Source organism: Aedes aegypti, chromosome 2 (assembly GCF_002204515.2).
Source record: "Aedes aegypti strain LVP_AGWG chromosome 2, AaegL5.0 Primary Assembly, whole genome shotgun sequence".
NCBI lineage: Eukaryota > Metazoa > Arthropoda > Insecta > Diptera > Culicidae > Aedes > Aedes aegypti.
This window is the reverse complement of record NC_035108.1, coordinates 210,950,882-210,973,502: the sequence shown is the minus strand read 5'-3', so window position 1 is coordinate 210,973,502 and position 22,621 is coordinate 210,950,882.

Sequence of the window (22,621 nt, the reverse complement as noted above, 5' to 3'; positions counted from 1 at the left end):
TGTTGATGTAAGTGCTAAAGGGATTTTTAGATTAAGATATATGGAAATTTTGGAAATTCTTGAAGAAATTATGAAGGAATACATATAATAATAATCAACTTGAGGTATTCTTGAAGAAACTCTTTGGCAAATATGTAAAGCAATATTTGAGCAATGATCATCTCGAATATTGCAACCGACAGTGAAAACTTGCATTGGTTTTGATCATCGGTTTTTATTCGTTAATTCCAATAAATGAGAAACGAAACCGATAGTACATTAAACTTGTTTTTCCACTTTACAACAGATGTCACCGCTTTTCAAAATGTTTTTTTTTTAATTCAATTACATATTTACCGAATTACGTGACCAGTTTTCTCTACACATGTCTTCCTTTCTCTCATTCGAAAATGCTTTCCATCGAACTTAAACAACTTCCAGAGCACTCTGAATCGAACAATGAAACTGAATCCAATGCAACACCGTCCAGATGATATACCAAAACAGCAACTCGACAGATTTATCTGAATGCATGGTAATGCATTCACATTAGGCAAATAAATCAAAACTCAACCCTTTTCGACAGGAGAAATCATGTTTCGAATGATACATATCGTACAACTGGAACGCAAACTGCTTGCTTGTTTCGAACTTAGCGTTCAATTAGTTATGCTAGTTTATCGTTTGCATGGCGAAGACTGGTCGGTCGAATCACAACCTTTCTTTGGGAGACGCACTAATCGGTTGTGGTGTGCACCCTAAAGCGTTGAAATCTGATGTTAAGTTTGATACCTTCTGACTAAGCAGAAAAATTTAAACAATTGATTTATGTTTCATAACTAATTGTTAAACCAAAAATCCCATAGTGAATGAACATTATTGTAGCGTAATATCTATTTTCATCAAATCTAGGATACATTTTGAACTTATCGATCTTTATCTCTATATTGAATCTAGAAGAATGAAAAAAAGAGCGAATCTATTTCATATACATACTTCAAATTCGTGTAAAATGAAACAAACTATTGTATTGTAAAAAAGTGTAAATAAGACATTTTCCAGCCCATCGAACAGTAGAAATATGTAAATAGATTTTGTTGAACCGTTATACATTATAGTGAAATCGAAAGTTTTTGCTCAGCTCCAATTTTAGCTTTTCTTTGATTTTCAGATGAATTATTTTTCATGCAAAAGTATGTTCAAATTTGAAATAAAAACAGGCCCATCTTTACATTCCTGACCGATTGTGGTAAACCGAATAAGAAAAGGTGTTTTGTTTTATTACGTCGTTTGAAAGGAGCGTTGCTGCATCAATAGGAAGAAACATTGTTGATTCTAAATTCAAAATCTACTGTATGAGTGAATATGTATTGTGTCGCCGATGATTAGCTAAGAATAGTAAAACGTAATTGACAGCGAAAGTGATTCATAACAGATAAATATATTATTGACGGAAAAATTAAAGGATTCATATTGTTTTGAATAGTGATGACATCCCTAGAGCTTAAGCTTATCTTTATTTATTAAGGTGAAGATGAATTGCAGCCAAACTTCAAATTTGAGCTCAACCCGTTTGAGCTGAAAACTTAATCGATTGGCTTGTGGTGGCTAGTGACCAATCGATTAAGTTTTCAGCTTAAACGGATGCTTGGTTTTCCAGATTTGTGCTCTTGAAAATTTGAGATTCAGCTTCGATTCATCTTCACCTTAATGACACTTCACACCAGAGGGGTGCATACGTGTCAGACTAGGATGGTTACTAATTTACATTTCATTTGAGATAAAACATTTAAAAATTCAAAGATGGCAGTAACAATAGCCGACTTGTGACCCTACTCGTGTTTCCAAAGGCACTTAACTGGAGAAATACTCGGCAAAAAATCTTGATATCCTTATTCAAAAGTTTTTGCTAGTGCACGAAGCCAAAATAAAAACTGCACTGTTGTTGGATGCTTCCTTCGCGAGATTATTGCCTTTGAAGTTTAAGTGTACTCTTTGGAGTTAGATTCCAAACTGTTTCACCTTAACAATTCAGGTTACTTCTTCAGAACTGTATGTATACATTTGTGTAGGGTGACCATCTATTGGAGATTCAAAATCAAAACATTTTGCAATTTTCCGGATTTTTCCAGTGCTAATTGTATTTTGCTCAAATTCTAAACATAAATCATATTTCGAACAGCAGCGATTACAAATATATTTTTTTTTTCATGTTTTAATGTTGAAAACTTGTAGGCACGATCTTGAGAAACATCTTTTTAACGGTTCTAAGCATAAGAATAAATTCTCAAATATAACTAGCATTTTGCTAAGACAATCATCTGTCACTTTAACAAAGACACTAGACTGTTTTGACTGACAAGTATTTTCTCAAGGTTTGAAGTTCGCTGAAAACCACAGTTGGAATCCTTATTGTCAGACTGTCGTTTAAAATTACATCAAGTATCTCTAGTCTAAAATCTACTAACAGCAATCCTTTAAAAATCTACCGAAGGTCTCATAACATCCAGATATCTATTAAGTTCAGAGAATATTGCAATAATCTCGCCAGCTATTTACCAAAAAGCTATTTATTTAAAAGAAATCTGCTTGGTGAGTGATCAAGATCTCGTTAGGCAACTACTAGAATGTCAAAAAACAGCCAAGAAATGTCAAAAGCATATCGGAATTTAAAAATATAAAAATACATCCGCCTAACGTCTTTTCGTTTTCTTTAATAAATGATCGTGCAATAAAATGCCACTTGGATTCTTTAAATCATGGTATCACAAAGAATCTGTCATGAATTATTTAGAAGTTCCACAAAGAACGTCAAGTTAACATTGAGATTTCGTGATAATTTGCTAAGGATCTGGCTAGAAATTCACGAAAAGTGCTACAAATAATTAATCAAGAGTTTTCATAGAAATCTGGCAAACAACTTCACTGGAAACTGACAATTTTTTCCACACGATTCTGAGAGACATTCGTTAAGATCTTTTTAGAAACTCATGGACTGCGAAAAGCTAGGCAGTCGTGCTCCCTCGTTAAAATTTGTAGTTTCGGCCACGCTTTTTATAAATATTAAATCCACTAAAAGATCAATTAAATGATCTTTGTAATAATACGCCTAATAATGGAAAAGCTTCATTGAAATTGCAAATTGTGCTTTTTGAGTACATATTCAATTATGCATCCGTAAAAGCTTGCTCATTTGAATTTTCTTTGAGTTCCAAAAATATGGCAAAATAATAAGAGAATGCCGCATTGCGATGCATAAATATATTGCACAAAGTTAGGAAGCAGTTTTATTTTCCCTTATTTATTTAATCTGGGCTGAAACTAATAATCGGAGTTTTGGAGATCTCTTTCATTCTGATCTATAGATTTTTGTAAAAATACACCAAACATGATAATCAGAATCATCAAATATCGATTGAACCTGAAGGTGTTGTGAAACAGTATAAAATGCACCCCAAATTTTCTGTGTAGCTAAAGTCGATTTGTGAATCATAAAACTCGACAAGAATCTTGGATAGTTCACGGTGTTCTTCAAGCAAGAAAAGCAGGACAAAACTTAAAATATGAAAAATAAATCAGGATGCCCCAAAACAATCTCAAAATCAGGACATGCCCTGCTAAATCAGGACGGACCCTACATTTGTGTCGTATAGAAATTTCAGCAAATTCTTCGTGGCATTTTCTTCATATACGTCTCTCGAACTGATAGTATTTTTTATTTTAATTTCTTTAGTAGTATCATCCCAAACATTACCTTCATTGTTTATATCTAGGTATTCTGTGTTAGACAACACTATTATCCTAATTTGGTAAAACAAAATTAAGATTTTATTAACATTTGGTTAACAATATATTACATTTCGTTTGCCGTAGCAGTTCAGTGTTTTTACAGGTACTCATTGGTTCTATACCGGAGAGGAAGGTTCAGAATCATTTTCAAAATTTTATTTTGAATCCTTTTTCAAAATTTTATTTTGAATCCTTTTTCAAAATTTTATTTTGAATCCTCCAAGTATATGTGGGAATATTATTAGTTGAGCTTTGGAAGAAGCAAACTATCCATTTCAAGTATGGAGAAAAAATATCCAAACTTTAATTTTGCAATATCCTACCGTTTTGATTCATATTACGGACACTTAAGGCCTCAGTGAAATATAACTCAACATAGAGCTTGAAGAATAAATCATTCTCTATGATTCCTCAGCGTTCTCGAGCGTCGGAAACCCTCAACTTTCGAATGATGGGTAAAGAATACGCTTCCGCAAGTTGAATAATTTTAAATTAATCGAAATGTGTGGCCTTTTCATGATTTTAATTCCGGACGCTTACTCACTTTTGCCTCATATTCCGGACACTCACTTCGAATTCCGGACAGCTCATGAAAATCTTTAATAGAAAAGTCAAATCATCAGTAGAAATCGTCGAACCACTAATGAGACGTCTTAGGCAGTTGGGCATTATACATTTGCATACATTTTTATGGAAAAAGCTTATAAACATGAGCCTCGAAAGTGAGAACTTTTGAACGGCAAAAATTGAAACATTTCGTGTGAAATGTTTCCCATACAAAGTAGAGTGTCCGGAATCCGAAGCTGTCCGTAATATGAATCAAAACGATACAAATGACTCGTAGGCTTCGTCATTAGGCGGAGAGACCTCCCTAACAAAGTCGAATAACTAGATGATATCAAATTGATAACAATTTTCATTATCGCTGTTCTCATTTGGTTATTCTGTTATCAATAAAAACCAAATGATAACAAATTTTTTTATCATTGTATCCGTAACAGACATGTTTGAAGGCACTTCATTGGTGGCCTCCGGAGATCAAGAAAATTACCGTTTTGATTCATATTACGGACAGCTTCATATTCCGGACACTCTCGTTTGTATGGGAAACATTTCACACGAAATGTTTCAATTTTCGCCGTCCAAAAGTTCTCATTTTCAAGGCTTGTTTTATTAGGTTTTTTCCATAAATATCATTGCAAATTTATAATGCCCTACTACCTTAGACGTCTCTTAAGTGGTTAAACGATTTCAATTGATGATTTGACTGTACCATTAATGATTGTCATGAGCTGTCCGTAATTCGAATCAATGCGTCCGGAATATGAGGCAAAAGTGAGGGAGCGTCCGGAATAAGAATCATGAAAAGGCCACACGTTTTGATTTATTTAAAATTATTCAAGTTGCGGACACGTATTTTTTACCCACCATCCGAAAGTTAAGGGCTTGCGATGCTCGATAACGCTAAAAAATCATACAGAATGATTTATTTTGTATGGTCCAAGCTGGGTTATACTTCACTGAGGCCTTAAGTATCCGCAATATGAATCAAAACGGTATCAAAGCAAGCAGAAAGGCCCTCCGAGCTCCATTGAAACTCGATCATCCAAACCATGCTGCGGCTTTGGACAGATATCGATTTAAGCGCAACGAATGCTTGCAAGCCAATCGTGATGCTAAAAGAGCTTGTTGGGAGGTTTTTCTTAAAAGCATCAATGCTCCTCAAACAACAACTGACCTATGGGCCAAGGTCAACGCCCTTAGCGGCAAACGATCCGTCGCCCCGCCTACTCTCGTTATTGACGGCAATAGCACAGCGGACCCGACCGTTATTGCGAACGGCCTAGGTAAATACTTTGCCAGCCTCGCTGCCTTCGATAGTGACGACCCGTAATTCGTCCGACGATCCGGCGCTACCGCCGGCGACATAGTAAACTTCAACGTGCCTGCGAACAACTCTAAGCTACTCATCAACCTACCTTTTTCAGCAGGAGAACTTCAGTGTGCCTTGTGCCGAAGTAATGGCAAATCCGCCGGCCCCGATAACATCGGCTATCCTATGCTAAAAAAAATTGGAGGGACCAGGGAAGCTTGTTTTGCTCGAGCAGATTGCTAATCTATGACTGAGTGACTCCTACCGGACAGAGTGGCGAGAGAGTTTCGTTGTTCCGATACCTAAGCCCGGAAAGTAGTTACGAGAACCGGTAGTTACAAGCTACCGTCCAATTGCTCTCACTTGCTGTCTCTCAAAGGTAGTAGAGCGAATGGTGAACCGCCGGCTAACACATCATTTACAGCAACACGGTCTACTCGACCACCGGCAGCACGCTTTCCGGTCTGGGTATGGCATGAACACCTGCAAAAGGCAAATGATAAAAACTACCACACTGAGATAATCTCACTGGACATCTCAAAAGCGTTCAACCGAACTTGGACATTATTTGTTCTAGAAAAGATAGTAAGCTCCAACCGATCCTTTAGGGTTGTTATAGGGGATGCCAAGTCCACCACCTTCAATAAAGAAACCGGCGTACCACAGGGGTCCGTCATATCGGTAACATTATTTCTGGTCATGATGGACGGCGTATTCAAAGACCTGCCAACAAGAGTGCAGATTTTCTTCTATGCGGACGATATAGTTATCGTAGTATCTGGCTACAATTGTCGGCACACGCAGAAAAGCACAAGCAGCCGTCTCTCGTGTAGCCAAATGGGCTGCCTCCGTCGGTTTTACCAGTAGAAGTATTAACCTAAGAATGCTAATGTCGCTGCTGTTCGTGTTACCAACATCTAGTTTGCCACGAACTGACAGCGTGAGTACCGGGCATCAAAGTGTCAAATTAATAATAAATAAACATAAACAACGACACGACATTGAACAAACAATGAAAAACCATAATTTAAGGTAATAACAATTAAAAACAGTTTTGTGAAAACAGCGCCACTAGCGTTCTACTACTAATATTTCTATTGTTTTATCATGTCGGCATCCAGAAGTGTTCGATATGTCTATTTGGGCATAGGGTCGTTGGGCTCCGATTGTAATCAACAACCAAACTATTCCTCATCGTAGAACAGCAAAAATCCTTAGGGTCACTTTCGACCGCGGCCTATCCTTTAAGGCCTACTGTGAAGTAGTCAGAGCCAACTGTCGTAGCCGCCTACACCTAATAAAATCTCTTTCGAAACCGCACCGCAGCAACAACCGAGCTATTCGATTTCGTGTCGCCGTCGCTCTTATTGGTAGTCGACTGTTTTACGGCCTAGAAACCACATTGTTGGCGATGAACAAACTGATTGACACACTGTCTCCCATTTATATCCGCTACGTGCAAATAGTTTCAGGTCATCTACCACGGCCGACGCAGCCTGCGGCCTTTTGCCTTTCCGTTACTTAATTCCTGCGACGCTTTGCATGAAGGCGGCCGCCTTCGCAGAGAAGACTGCTGGTAATGCTAGATCCGCCTCCTTGAAGAGGCCGACAATCTCCTCGACAGCATAGCTGGCACGAAACACCCCCCAGTCGCCAAGGTCCACTGGTACGGCGAGCGTGACTAGCACCGCTCATCACTCAAATTCGACGGTAGAATAAAAGACAACTTTAGGGCAGGAGACTCGTCAACGCGGCTGCGATAATCCGTCGCTGAGGTCTTGCGGACAGACTATGCAGCACATTAGCGGCGCTATGCAGATGGCTCTCTCTCAGTGCAATGGGTTGGAATAGGCATCGCGGACGACGAACTCGTGGTAAGCCTCAGCCTTCCCAGACAATGTTCGATTTTATCCGCCGATGCCGCGGCTATTTTCTTTGCCGCTACTAAACCAACCACTCGCCTGATCATCATAATAACCGACTCAGCCAGTTGTTACTTCGCGCTTCAATCGGAAGCTCCCCGTCATCCGTGGATTCAGGGAATAATCAGACTAAAACTGTAATTGTGCTAAAACTATTGGGTTTAGCGTTTTGATATGTTCTACAAAGTTTCATCATTTATTGAGAACTTCATTTGGACACTGAAAAATTTTTCACTTAAAGTGATATGCACTGAGAAGAAAAATTTTTTTTTTTATTTATTGTCAAAATTGAAAACTAACTAAAGAAGTATTGTAGGCGACATCATTTCATGAAAGTTTGTCGCAGACGGAAAAGCTCTACCTCTTACACTTACAAAGTGAGCATAGCATAGCATAGCATAGCATAGACTGACTGTACATGTCAATGGTTGCTACTCCGTGATTGATCGGAACTGGTAATAATTGCACTGCGATCCAAATGAATAAGGGATGGGAGTTTCCGCTTACTCTCGGAGTGCAATTTTAGCAGATCTAATATTATTGATCAATAACGGCGCCGGCCAAGTCCTTACAGTCAGTTGGGATAGGAAAGGAATATTAGGGTGTAATGATTGTTGCTTCTAGAGACCGAGAATACCTCTGCATCTCCACAATCACCACGGGAAGGGTGTTTATTAGTGAAGAAGGAAAAGATCTGGGAGTCACCTTTGGTCGGTGATGCGATCCATGGATAAGGAGGAAAAATACGATTTATACTTTAAGCTAGTTTTTAGTTTTGTCTCGAAAAGTTTTTGGTAGAAGATTTAAAATAAACGTCAACATCTATAATGTCGAACCATTCAAAAGAAGTTTTTATTAATGGCGAAAAGAGGAAAATATATGCGTATATCTTAAATTATATGGAACAGGAATAATGCCGACACATGTAGTGACGAACCATACATAGTTTGTTTGAAAATTACAACATTTATGCCTCAAGAAGAAAAGTCTTTGGTAGAAGTTTTAAAATAAACGTCGACATTCATGATGTCAAACAATTCAAAAAATATTTTAAGAAATGTCAAAAATTTTATGTTTATTAGAATTGTATAAAACAGGCATAATGCCGACACTTATAGTGACGAACCATACAAAGTTTGATTGCATATTACAAAAAAGTAATGCTTTCATGAAAAAATGTGTTATCATAAGCATGAAACGAGCTCACCAGTTGGTAATCCATCCTCGACTGAACACGATTTTTTTTTTCGCACTCACACAGCGCGAACAGCAAAACTTCTCGGCGCCCCGAAAACGAACCGTCTTGCTTGGGCTTTCCAAAACACTGCCCAGCACAACACGCGAACCGAAAACCAAACTCCCGGCGTCCCGAAAACGAATCGTCGGGCTTGGGCTTTCCAAAACACTGCCCAGCACAACACGCGAACCGAAAACTAAACTCCCGGCGTCCCGAAAACGAATCGTCGGGCTTGGGCTTTCCAAAACACTGCCCAGCACAACACGCGAACCGAAAACTAAACTCCCGGCGTCCCGAAAACGAATCGTCGGGCTTGGGCTTTCCAAAACACTGCCCAGCACAACTCACGAACCGAAAACCAAACTCCCGGCGTCCCGAAAACGAATCGTCGGGCTTGGGCTTTCCAAAACACTGCCCAGCACAACACGCGAACCGAAAACTAAACTCCCGGCGTCCCGAAAACGAATCGTCGGGCTTGGGCTTTCCAAAACACTGCCCAGCACAACTCACGAACCGAAAACCAAACTCCCGGCGTCCCGAAAACGAATCGTCGGGCTTGGGCTTTCCAAAACACTGCCCAGCACAATACGCGAACCGAAAACTAAACTCCCGGCGTCCCGAAAACGAATTGTCGGGCTTGGGCTTTCCAAAACACTGCCCAGCACAACACGCGAACCGAAAACCAAACTCCCGGCCTCCCGGAAACGAAGCGTCTTGTTTGGGCTTTCCAAAACACTGCCCAGCACAACTCGCGAACCGAAAACCAAACTCCCGGCGTCCCGAAAACGAATCGTCGGGCTTGGGCTTTCCAAAACACTGCCCAGCACAACACGCGAACCGAAAACCAAACTCCCGGCGTCCCGAAAACGAATCGTCGGGCTTGGGCTTTCCAAAACACTGCCCAGCACAACACGCGAACCGAAAACTAAACTCCCGGCGTCCCGAAAACGAATTGTCGGGCTTGGGCTTTCCAAAACACTCACTACCTCTTACACTTACAAAGTGAGGGGATAAAACTAATATTTTATCAATAACTTCTTAATTTGAATTTCTACATTTTTACAATGTTATACAATGTTAAAGGTGCTGTAAAAATACAGATTTTTGCCAAAGACACTGAAGCGCTAGCTCATCATTTTGAAGATTTACGAACGATTTTCTGATTTTTTCACATCAAATTGAACTGTGCGCATCCTGTAAAGTTGCAAGTAGTAGCAGCTAATTTGAGCATCATGCTGTTGCAAATCAATGTACCGTTTTGATTCATATTACGGACACTTAAGGACTCAGGGAAATATAACCCAGCATAGAGCATACAAAATAAATCATTCTGTATGATTCCTTAGCACTATCGAGCGTCGGAAGCCCTTTACTTTCGAACGATGGGTGAAGAATACGCTTCCGCAACTTCAATAATTTTAAATAAATCAAAATTTGTGGCCTTTTCATGATTCTTATTCCGGACGCTTCCTCATTTTTGCCTCATATTCCGGACACTTTGAATCGAATTCCGGACAGCTCATGGATTATTATTAATTTTTAATGGAACAGTCAAATTGTTCGTAATGACGAATTAAATCGATCATCGTGTGCCACCTGTATGTGAGCAGTTAAAGTGTTTAAATTTTATGAGATCCCTCGTCCATCAAACCTCGATGGCCGAAGGAAGGGATAAAACGCAATGAGCCTTTAGACTTCCGAGGTATTGGCTATAAAAAGCTCAACATGACAGTGTGAAGAGGTCTTTTTTGTAATCTGCCATCGAGACGTCAAATTGTGCCGCAGTTGAAGTTGTTAGCATTAGAAGCTTAAAATTATTTAAATTGAAACTAAATATTATACCTAGTAGTTAAAACAAACAGTAGTGAATTAAGTGAAAACGAAAAATTTAGTGAATTATTGAACTTACCTGCTGAGTGTTTAAAGTGCATGCTAGAAGAACATCATACTTACCTGGTGTTGACAAGCCTGAAAGGAAATTAGTTAAAAATAAGATTCTACTCACCTGCTTTGCCGTGACCGTGCACCCGGAAAGGAAAGTGCTGGAAATTCCTGCTGCGAACCGCTACTATCACCATTGGTCCTTCGAACCGGATGTGCGTTGAACTCCGCGCATCCACTGTGACTTCTTCTCAAATCGCCATCTTTCCTGCTCTGGTTTCACGTGCTTAAAGTGGGTCGGAACTACCCGTTGGAACCCTTTCTTCACCTGCGTTACCCACTCCGTTGCTGGAATTTGAATCATACAAGACACACAATTGCCTTTTCAAAGGTAATTACCATTCCAATCTCTTTATCCTCTCGCGTTTTGTGCTTCCTGGTCTTTCGCTTCCAGATCCCGCCATGTCTACGGAACGTCGACTGAATGGTTTGAAGACCCGCCAAAAAAGCCTACTAGCCTCGTTCAGCCAAATAAAGGCCTTCATGGACGCCTACCAGGAATAGACCGATGCATGCCAAGTACCCGTCCGACTAGAGCACTTAATGTCATTGTGGAACGATTTCAATGCGGTTCAAGCGGAGCTGGAGTCGCTGGATGAGAGTGACGTCGACAATCAGCTCAAGAAGCGCATAGAATTCGAGGGCCACTATTTCAAGGTACATGGTTTCTTACTCTCGGTGAATAAAACCCCTACGCCGCCGTTGACGCCTACGACTTCTAATTCAACTGTGCATGTCCCTGTTTGTCCTCTCACGTGAGGTTACCCGATGTCAAATTGCCAGTGTTCAGCGGAAACCTTGTCAATTGGATGAATTTTCACGATTTGTTTGTCTCGTTGGTACATTCCTCACATGAACTATCTAATATACAGAAGTTCTATTATCTCCGCTCGTCGCTCTCCGGAGATGCCTTAAAGCTCATCCAGACGATTGCAAGAACGGCAAACAACTACTTAGTTGCATGGAGCCTTCTAGAAGATCGCTACCAAAACCCGGCGCGGTTAAAGAAGTCCTATGTGGACTCGCTGTTCGAATTCTCATCACTGAAACGTGAATCGGCAACGGAATTACGATCTCTCGTTGAAAAGTTTGAAGCGAACTTTAAAGTCCTCAAACAACTCGGTGAGAAAACCGAATTCTGGGACGTTATCCTCATTAGAATGCTCAGCATTAGGCTAGACCCAACTACTAGACGAGACTGGGAGGAGTTCTCTTCGAAGCAGGCTGCAATCTCATTCCAGGATCTCACTGCATTCATACAGCGACGTGTGACTGTCCTCGAAACTATCGGAAAGTCCACTGCATGTTCAGCAATCAACAACCCGAAGAAGCCCATGCAACGCGCCATTGTCAGCCACGGTGCCTTCCAGTCTGGCTCCAGGAAGTGCGCAATCTGCGCTGAGCATCATCCTCTGCACCAGTGCACCACGTTTTCTAAGCTCGCCGCGGAAGATAAGGAAAAGGAAATTCGCCAGCATCAACTGTGTCGGAATTGCTTGAGAAAAGGTCATCAAGCTCGAGATTGTTCTTCAACCAGTAGCTGTCGACACTGTCGTGGTCGGCACCATTTATTACTCTGCAATGGTAACTCCAGCTCCAACAGCTCAAAGTCATCAGACAACACTCAGCCGAAACAAGAACCAACGAAATCTTCCAACGAACAACCCTCTGTATCGCTATCGGCTACTCTCGAAAACGCCCCTTGCTTTGCCGCAACTCGATATCAGCGAAAAACTGTTCTGCTTGCAACAGCGATCATAAAGCTAATTGACGACAATGGAACGGAGCATCTAGCTCGAGCCTTACTCGACTCCGGCAGCGAATGTTGCTTCATGACGCAATCGTTCTCGCAACTCGTTAAAGGTCTGCGTCAGAAACTTTGGTGCCCAGTTGTTGGAATTGGTCAATCAACCACCGAAGCTCGATACAAACTTCGATCAACAATCCGCTCTCGTGTGTGCCAGTACTCCACTTCGTTAGATTTTCTCATCCTACCAAAGGTCAACATTGATCTCCCATCCGCTTCTATTGACGCCTCTTCTTGGGAAATCGCACCTGGAATTGAACTCGCCGATCCGTCATTCCATCAATCCAGCAAAATCGATGTAATCCTGGGTGCGGAGATATTTTTCGATATCTTTAAATTTGCAGGCAGAATCCATCTCAGTGATGATCAACCATCCCTGATAAATTCCGTTCATGGCTGCGTTCTTGGTCAGCGAAACCAGTTGTGGCGAACTTGGCCACTCTCAACGATCTCCATCAGCTTATGGAACGATTTTGATCCCTCGAAGACGACAGTACATGCTACTCTGTCGAAGAAGCGGCGTGTGAAAATCATTTTCAGCAAAATGTCACACGCACTTCAAAGAGTTGATACTGTGTTCGTTTACCATTGAAACCGGATATTGTAGCCAAGCTCACCGATAGTCGACGTACTGCATTGCGACGTTTTCATATGCTGGAAAGCCGACTCACACGTGACGTCACTCTCAAACAACAATATGATAGCTTCATGGACGAATATGAAACTCAACGTCACATGGAAAAAGTGTTCCACCACGAGAATCCACCTACACTGTGGTGTTCGATGCATCATGTAAAACTCCGGGCGGCCCATCGCTAAACGATGCTCTCATGGTGGGGCCCGTTGTACAGCAAGACCTTCGTTCGATTGTAATGCGTTCCAGAACCCTACCAATCATGCTGATAGCCGATATCAAGCAAATGTATAGGCAAATCCTCGTGGACGACCGAGACACCCCTCTCCAACGCATAGTCTGGAGAACTTCCCAAGATGAACCCCTGCAAACGTTTGAGTTGAAAACGGTGACGTATGGCACAGCCAGTGCCCCTTACTTGGCAACTAGAGCACTACAGCAATTGGCCAACGACGAAAAGGAAAACTTTCCAAAGGCTACCGAAGTACTCACAAACGATTTTAACGTCGACGACTTATTTTCTGGAGCCACCTCCGCGGAAAAGGCCATCGAACTCCGAAACCAGCTAGATACGCTTCTTCGCAAGGGAGGTTTCGAGCTTCGCAAATGGGCGTCTAATGTTCCAGTCGTGCTTGAAGACGTCCCTGCAGACAATCGTGCTCTTCAGTCCTCCATAGACCTGAACAAGGATCAGTGCCTTAAAGCACTCGGTTTGCATTGGGAGCCTGCTACAGATTATTTGCGGTATCGAATCACCTTAGCGAGCACTACAGACCAACTTCTCACAAAGCGCATAGCCCTATCACACATTGCTCGACTTTTTGATCCTCTTGGATTAGTAGGTCCAGTGGTTACTTCGGCAAAACTTTTCATGCAGAACCTGTGTACGCTAAAGGATGACGTCGGAAAATGCTGGAGCTGGGATCAGGAGCTGCCCTCTGAGGCTAAAAAGTACTGGCAGACATACTACTCGCAACTGAACCTTCTAAATGACCTACGAATAGACCGCTGTATTGTGGTGGAGAATCCAATAACCATTCAAATCAGTGGCGCAACCAAGGGGGGGTTTTGGGGTTAAATCCCCCCCAGAGCCAGAAAAAAATATAAAAATTACTAAATATATTTTTGAAATTCAACACTACACATCGTACAACTAAGAACAACGAAGTAGTAATTAAGTTTGGTTTGAATTAAGATTGTGAAATTCAATGGTTTTACAGTTATATTCTCCTAAAGTGTTTTCTTTTTATTTGTTGACCCCTGTAGAATTTCAAAATTACATACGAAATTAATGAAATTTTGTTGCCTTTTATGGAAAACAAACTAAGGGCTTTATGTGAGAAGTTTGTCAAACATTCAGATATATGTGGACCTTTTTAACAGAAAATTGACGCAGTTCCCGAAGCATCAAAAATCCTTTGTCAAATTTTACGACTTTCAGACCATATGAATTCCCGAAGAAGCTATTCTTCGGTTTTTATAGATTGAAAATCTCAGAATGCATTAAGCATCTGATGGAAGCTTCTCTGCCTTATTGAGCGTTCTAACATTTTCGATATTTTGCAGGTGTTGATAATGAATTATATTGAATTTTTAGGAAAAAGGATGCATGAAAATTGGGTCTTTTTTAGTGAAATTGTTGGTAAAATGTGATTTCGACTTGTCCCATTTAGATAGGACAAATAAGCGTCCCACTATAGTAGTTGTTCAGTCTGGTTACAGAGTCATCCTAAAACAAAGCTGATCGCATTGAAAATTTTGAAATATTAACATTTTGTTCATAAATCTTCACAATGAAAGCAAAACACCTTTCTGACCCTCAACTCAATTTTTTGGATTTACAAGTCAAGTTCTTCAATGCTCATTTACTTCTGACCTACTGCAAGAATCGTGGCAATGAGTTCTATTGTAAATTGCTGCGGTCATTGTAGAAAAACTTGAAAACATATTTAAGCAGTAACACAGATGAAGAGCGATTGAATCGTATCATGCAAATATATTGTTATATTGTTCAATCTATTTTTGATATATGTGTTAAAAAGGTGTAATATACATGAATTTCTCGACTAATTTTTAAACATAACTACGTTTTCAAAAATAAACCTTAAAGTTTACAAAACCCCCCCTAGAACCACATCCTGGTTGCGCTACTGATTCAAATACATCTATTTTCCGATGCATCTGAACTCGCTTATGGAGCATGCGCTTACCTACGTTCCACCAACGCCACTGGAGTTACAAAGGTTGCACTATTGACAGCCAAGTCAAAGGTTGCACCATTAAAAAGGCAGAGCATCCCTTGTCTTGAACTGTGCGGTGCCTTACTTGCGGCACAGCTGTATGAAAAAGTCATGGCATCGCTTCAACTTCGTACCGAAACATTCTTTTAAGTTGATTCTACAACTGTAATTAGCTAGTTGAAATATCCTCCATCATCGTGGACAACTTTTATTGCCAATAGAGTTTCAAAGATTCAATTGGCAACTGAAGACTGCAAATGGAATCATGTACCTGGTCAACAAAATCCTGCAGACCTCATATCTCGAGGTACCTCAGCGAAATCACTTCTCCAGAGCAAAATCTGGTGGTCCGGTCCAGATTGGCTACAACACGAAATGAATTCTTGGCCAGCGTAAGAGAACATCCCTAATCACCAAACTGAAATCCTCAAAGAAATGAGAAAATCTTCAGTAACTGCATGCATGACAACAGAAAAACTTTCTTTCATCGACGAAATAGCCAACAAGTTCTCCTCCTACCGTCGCTTAACCCGTACAGTCGCCTATTGCAGACGGTTTTCACAAAACTGCCGTTTGCAACCAAATGATCACCAAATACCGATATCCTGACCCCTGCAGAAGTTGAGGCTGCAGAAACTGTACTCATATCGCTGGTGCAGCAACAAGAATTCAACCACGAATGGCAGTCACTACATCAAGGAAAACCTGTTTCAACGACATCACGGCTTCGCTGGTGTCATCCGTTCTTGGCCCATGGAAAACATCTCCACGCAGCACCACAGCTCCTTATCAGTATACTTCGTACCCGATATTGGCTAATAGGGGCCAGAGAAATGGCCAAGAGGATCGTCCACTCCTGCATTCCTTGCTTCAGAGCACGACCGAAAGCACTGGAGCAGTTCATGGGCCAACTACCACCATCACGCGTCAACATGGCACGACCATTCGCAATTACCGGTGTTGATTATTGGGGTCCCATCTCCATTCAACCACCGCACCGGCGAGCTGCACCAAGGAAAACATACGTGGCGGTCTTTGTATGCTTCTGTACCAAGGCCGTTCACCTGGAACTAGTTTGCGACCTCACAACAGCCAAATTTATTCAAGCTCTTCGCCGTTTTGTTGCCCGCCGGGGTTTGTGTCATGAAATCTATATTGATAACGGCAGAAACTTTGTGGGTGTGGCGAATGAGTTGCGAAACCTAGTCCGCAGCAAAGAACACAAACAATCACTAGCTGAAGAATACACCGAAAACGGGATTCGGTGGCATTTCAATCCGCCTAAAGCGTCGCATTTTGGCGGCCTGTGGGAGGCGGCGATATTTTCTGCCCAGAAGCACTTCACTCGCATCGTAGGACCGCACAAACTTGCTTATGATGAAATGGAAACACTTCTCTCTCAAATTGAAAGTTGCCTCAACTCAAGGCCTATTGCACCATTGAGCGACGATCCATCCGACTATGACCCGTTAACACCCGGTCACTTCCTTATTGGCACCGCATTAAAAGCTGTTCCACAAGTAGATTTTTCTTCGGTTCCTTACAATCGGTTACATTACTGGCAGCACACTCAAAAGCTGCTTCAAGACGTGTGGAGGCGGTGGCAGTTGGAATACGTCTCTACTCTTCAACAACGAACAAAATGATACAAACCACCGGTCATCATCGAAAAGGGACGCCTGGTTCTCTTGAAGAATGAAGATTCACCACCGATGCACTGGAAGACAGCTCGAATAATTGAACTACACCCATGCATGATGGAATTACGAGGGTGGTAACTCTGCGAACACCAAATGGAATCTTCACTCGGCCGGTGTCAAAGATTTCACTGCTTCCCATCGAATCAACACTTCCCAAACCACTGGTTTCACCCAGCAAAGACACCTCCTCCCACGACGGAAATCAACAGAAACACCGTTCCAGTAAAATGACCTGAAATGAAATAAATACAAGGCATTTTGTTGGAACGGACAAGGTGAGAACCTGTCCTAATTAGTAAATTTTCTCAAATTGGTCTACCCTGAAATACGAAAATGTGTTTTAATCAGTTACGCGCTTTTTTCATGTTAGTCTAATGTTTGAGATCTGGGCTCACAGTGACAGTTCGTGACAGCGGAATCTCGGCTCACTATGACGTACAGAAATTTTGTATTGGTTTCTCCCTCCCAGGGTCTACCGGGTCTTTTGTTTTTGTTTATTCTACAAGCAACATCATCGATTGAGCGTCTGACGTCTACGACTTGACAACTGTGAGCTATCATCGATCATCGATTCTGCCGAGGGAGTGCCAATTGGTTATCGACGAGATCAACGATGTGTCAGAAATTCAACTTTCTGAAGGGGCCAGCATGTTCGTAATGACGAATTAAATCGATCATCGTGTGCCACCTGTATGTGAGCAGTTAAAGTGTTTAAATTTTATGAGATCCCTCGTCCGTCAAACCTCGATGGCCGAAGGAAGGGATAAAACGCAATGAGCCTTTAGACTTCCGAGGTATTGGCTATAAAAAGCTCAACATGACAGTGTGAAGAGGTCTTTTTTGTAATCTGCCATCGAGACGTCAAATTGTGCCGCAGTTGAAGTTGTTAGCATTAGAAGCTTGAAATTATTTAAATTGAAACTAAATATTATACCTAGTAGTTAAAACAAACAGTAGTGAATTAAGTGAAAACAAAAAAATTAGTGAATTATTGAACTTACCTGCTGAGTGTTTAAAGTGCATGCTAGAAGAACATTAAGTATGATGGCAGCATTGGTGTTGACAAGCCTGAAAGGAAATTAGTTAAAAAGAAGATTCTACTCACCTGCTCTGCCGTGACCGTGCACCCGGAAAGGAAAGTGCTGGAAATTCCCGCTGCGAACCGCTACTATCACCACAAATCATCAATCGAAATCGTTAAACCACCAAAGAGACATCTAAGGTAGTTGGGTATTATAAATTTTCAAAGATATTTTTGGAAAAAGTTTACTAAAACGAAGCTTGAAATTGAGAACTTTTGAACAGCAAAAATTGAAACATTTCACGTGAAATGTTTCCCATACAAAGTAGAGTGTCCGGAATTCGAAGCTGTCCGTAATATGAATCAAAACGGTATTTTGTACAACTGTTGAAAAAATCTCGCTTTTCGTGCACAAGAGCAGCGTGGTGGCTCTGGCGGCGACAAACCGCGCGACGACAAGGAAGGTTAAGAACTGGTCATACAAGGGTTTCCCACAACCTGCGTATGCCCGCTGTACGAAAATTCGAGACAGATGCACGGAATTCCAGGTAGCATCCGAGCTAGAGATGGGCGAACCGTTCGCGAACGGTTCAAAAGAACTAGTTCTTTGTGGTGAACGAATGAGTTATAGTTCTTTTTTTGAGAACGATAGTTCAGCAAGAACGGTTTACTGAACGCGAACTGCGAATCAACGAACATTGAGAAGAAACATTCTTCCATTGTTCTCGCCGAACGAACGGCATTGAAAAAACGAAGCGAATGAAGAACGCTACACTCCGCTCTTGGCATGCCCTGCCCTTCCTAAGTCCACAAGATTCTGGTTATGATTCGGTGCGACGAATGGAATGTACTTGTATGAATAATGATTCCTCGTCGCTTCGCTTTAATCATTCCTTTCATCCAATGTTTATTTGGATTAGCTAGATAAGGCTAAATACAGACGGACAAGGTTTGGCGCGCAAAGGAAAGTGCAATGAATGAGCTTATTTATTTTCCTTCCCTAAATTATTTTACAATAAATCTCGTTTATACTAGTTTAAAAAAATAAATGCATTCTGTTCAATTTTCTCTAGTCAAAATTTGCTAATTGATAATAGAATCATAATTTGGCAGAAAATTCCAGCGTTGACTAAACAAATCTTTCGCGAGTCGTAATAAATACATTATTTTAAAGGTGAAAATAATAAGATTTTTTTAAGAACGAAAGAACGGTTCTAAAGAACTAGTTCACTTTCGAGAACAGAAAGAACGGGAACTGTTCATTGAAAACAACTGTTTTGCCATCTCTAATCCGAGCCGCCCTATAAGACGATCTTTACTCGATAGCATCGTTGATATCCTTCGTCAAAGGCACTGGATTTAATTTAAAGATTCAAGCATTAGGCAACCAGATCAAACGCTTTAGTTACCCCACTATATGTTAGTTTGCTATGTTTGAGTTCCTCGGATTCTGTTTGTTCTAAGTTTTAAACCATGTGTGATAGTCCCTTAGTTATCCTCATAGGGTGCATGTCGTTAGGCATAAATACGTTAGGCATAAGAACGTTAGATATAAGTACGATAGGCATAAATACGATAGGCATAATGGACGTTTGGCATAATGGATGTTTGACATAATGGATATTAGGCATAATGGACGATAGGCATAGTTCCCAAAATAAAACAAATTGAAATTGTTTGTGTGAAAAGTGAGCTGACTGTTTTGGTAATTGTGGAGGGCTTCAAAGATCAAAAGTGTGTCCTGTAAAATACGATTGCCTATCAGACGTCCCATATTTGTGAATCTTTTGAGGTCAATTTCTAGGACAAAACTTGATTAAATGATTAACATGAAAATGCTGACAATTGCCTTCATTAGCTTTGTGGTAACTCTGTGACCATTCTGAAGGTATTTTAGTTCGGTTTCAAGTCAACCCAGGATCCTAGGCCATGAAGTACCGTTTTGTCTCAAATTTTGAACAGACTCATATTCCAAACACTCGGTTTTTCTATGGCGCTTTTGTTGAAATGTTTCGCTGAAATATGTCATAAAATCATCTGCAATTGGCAGTTGATTGCAATTTAATTTTACGTCTTCCATTTTATATTATATTTCGAAATTAGTGGTGATTCTCGTGTTCGAGGGCAGGAAAACTAGCTCAGATAAATTTGTTTGAGAAATTATTCATTTGAATACGATTTATTCGTGCTTTTCGGAATTTGATTCAAGTGTTCTGCATTTGGATCAGAATAATGTTCCCTACTTTTGCGTAAAAACAATGCTAAACAAGTTAAATAAACATTTTTCTTGGAACATCCAACAGCTAACAGTTAGACTTTGGGAAGAAACTAAAATTTTCACAAAAATCAGCAAATTTTTGACGATTGGTTGCATTTGAAGTCACTGTTGGCTTTAAGTGTTTGGGATATGAGTCAAAACGGTATAAACATGATCATGTGAGCATGAGCATGAGCATTGATGACCGTACAATTCGTAGTTGCTACTCCGTGATTGACCAGAACAATCGAAGTTGCACAAAGATTTAATGAATGGGGCTTGGGATTAGCTTACCATTCTTCAATGTGCACAAATCGAGAGCTCACATATTAAAAGTCAATAACGGCGCCCGCCGCGTCCATACAGCCATCGGGGAAGGGAAGGAATATTAGTTCGACAACCGTTGTTACTAGAGACCGAGTATAACTCTGCATCTCCACAGTTGTCATGGAAATGATATTTGGTTTGTGGGATAAGGTAAAGATCTGGGCGTCACCAATGGTGGTGATGCGATCCATGATATATTCACGCCTAATCGGTATCGCGAAATAATTCGTTTATCGCATTTTACGCCGAACAAGTGTTCATCACCCACCCACGCAAGAGCAAGCTACGCGATCAATAGATCAAACACTACTAACGATCTGCGGCGTTCATCACCCGCCCCCGCAGGAGCAAGCGTCAAGGTCGAAGGATCAAACAGAACTGATAAACGTGCTCATGTATCGTGCACACACTGGAAAGCAAAATGGCCACTTTGGCATAGCAAACATTTGATTAATAATGGTGGAAGCGCTCCTTGAACACTAAGCTGAGAGCTTGGGTTGAGGCGTAATGCCAAGAATATGAACGACGCTGTAACTGCTGCTCATTTTTGGGCTTGGTTATACACATTGGCAAACTTTTCATCAGAGATTATCCCTTCTTTAAATTGAAGGCAGTTCTTTATAGTTATACTGTCGACCATTGGCGTAGACAAAGGGGGGCACGTGCCCCTCCAAACTCCAAATCAAAAAATCGTTTTTATTCAGTTTTGATCACTTCACTGCACAGAAAATACATTATTGGCGCCAAAAAAATTTAAAAAAATCTTTTATGAGTCCGTTTTGGTGCCAGAAGTTACACTATTGGCGCCAGAAAAATTATAAAAATCAAAAATGAGTTCGTTTTGGTACCAGAAGTTACACTAGTGGCGCCAAAGTACTCTTACTCAAATACACATTTTTTGAAAACCAACCAGGCTGCATTGGCGTAGACAAAGGGGGGCACGGGAGGGCACGTGCCCCCCCAAACTCCAATTAAAAAAATCGTTTATATTCAGTTTTGATCACTTCACTGCACTGAACTGAACTGAACTTATGTTTAATATATATATAATTGATAATGATTGTTTAGGCTTTTGTTGGCCTTATTGAAATAGCGATTAATTGGTGAATTTCGATATTTTCAGTTGGTACGTATTCTTCTAATAGCATTTTTTCTTTGTTTATGGTTGGAACATTACAACATACATTTTATTGATAATACTTGCAAACATTAACAGTAGTCGACCTTTAGGCGTTTTTGATTATTGTACTACTATGCAATCCTGATTCTTATTAGATAATTAGGTTTAAGGCAAGTGATTCAAACCAGAAAACCTCACTCTAAAAGGTTACTCTGTATTTTTATTTTTGCAAATGTTTGGGGAAAGTTTACCTTCCATATCAATCATTTTTCGAAACTAAGTACTGGAATTCATGCATCTAAAGGCAGATCATGTATTTTTAAACAACCATGATTTTGGAGATTATAAATATTGTGTTGACGCCAAAGACAATTTTATTTAAAGCATGATTGAATTACTCATCTTCAGTCTAGGACATACATTTGTTCCAAATGCTAAAATCAGAGGCATCTTGAAAAGATAAAACTTTCATTGAAATGTAACAAAATTCATATATTTTATTTCTACATCTAAAGTGTTTCTTTTTGTCATGAAGATAAATTCTACAATCGCGGATTTTTTTGTAAGTTATTCATAATTTCAAGATTTAAGTTAGTGAGCCATAACTTTGACCAAGTGCATTGGCATACCCAGAGGTGGAGGTTGGTGGTGTTGGTTTAGGATTAACCCCGCAGTGCCAAAAATTTAGGAACGAGTTTTTGGTATGGAACGACATGAAATTTGAAAATTTCTCGGCTGCGCCTCCTTTATCACCAAATTAATCCCCATGAGATT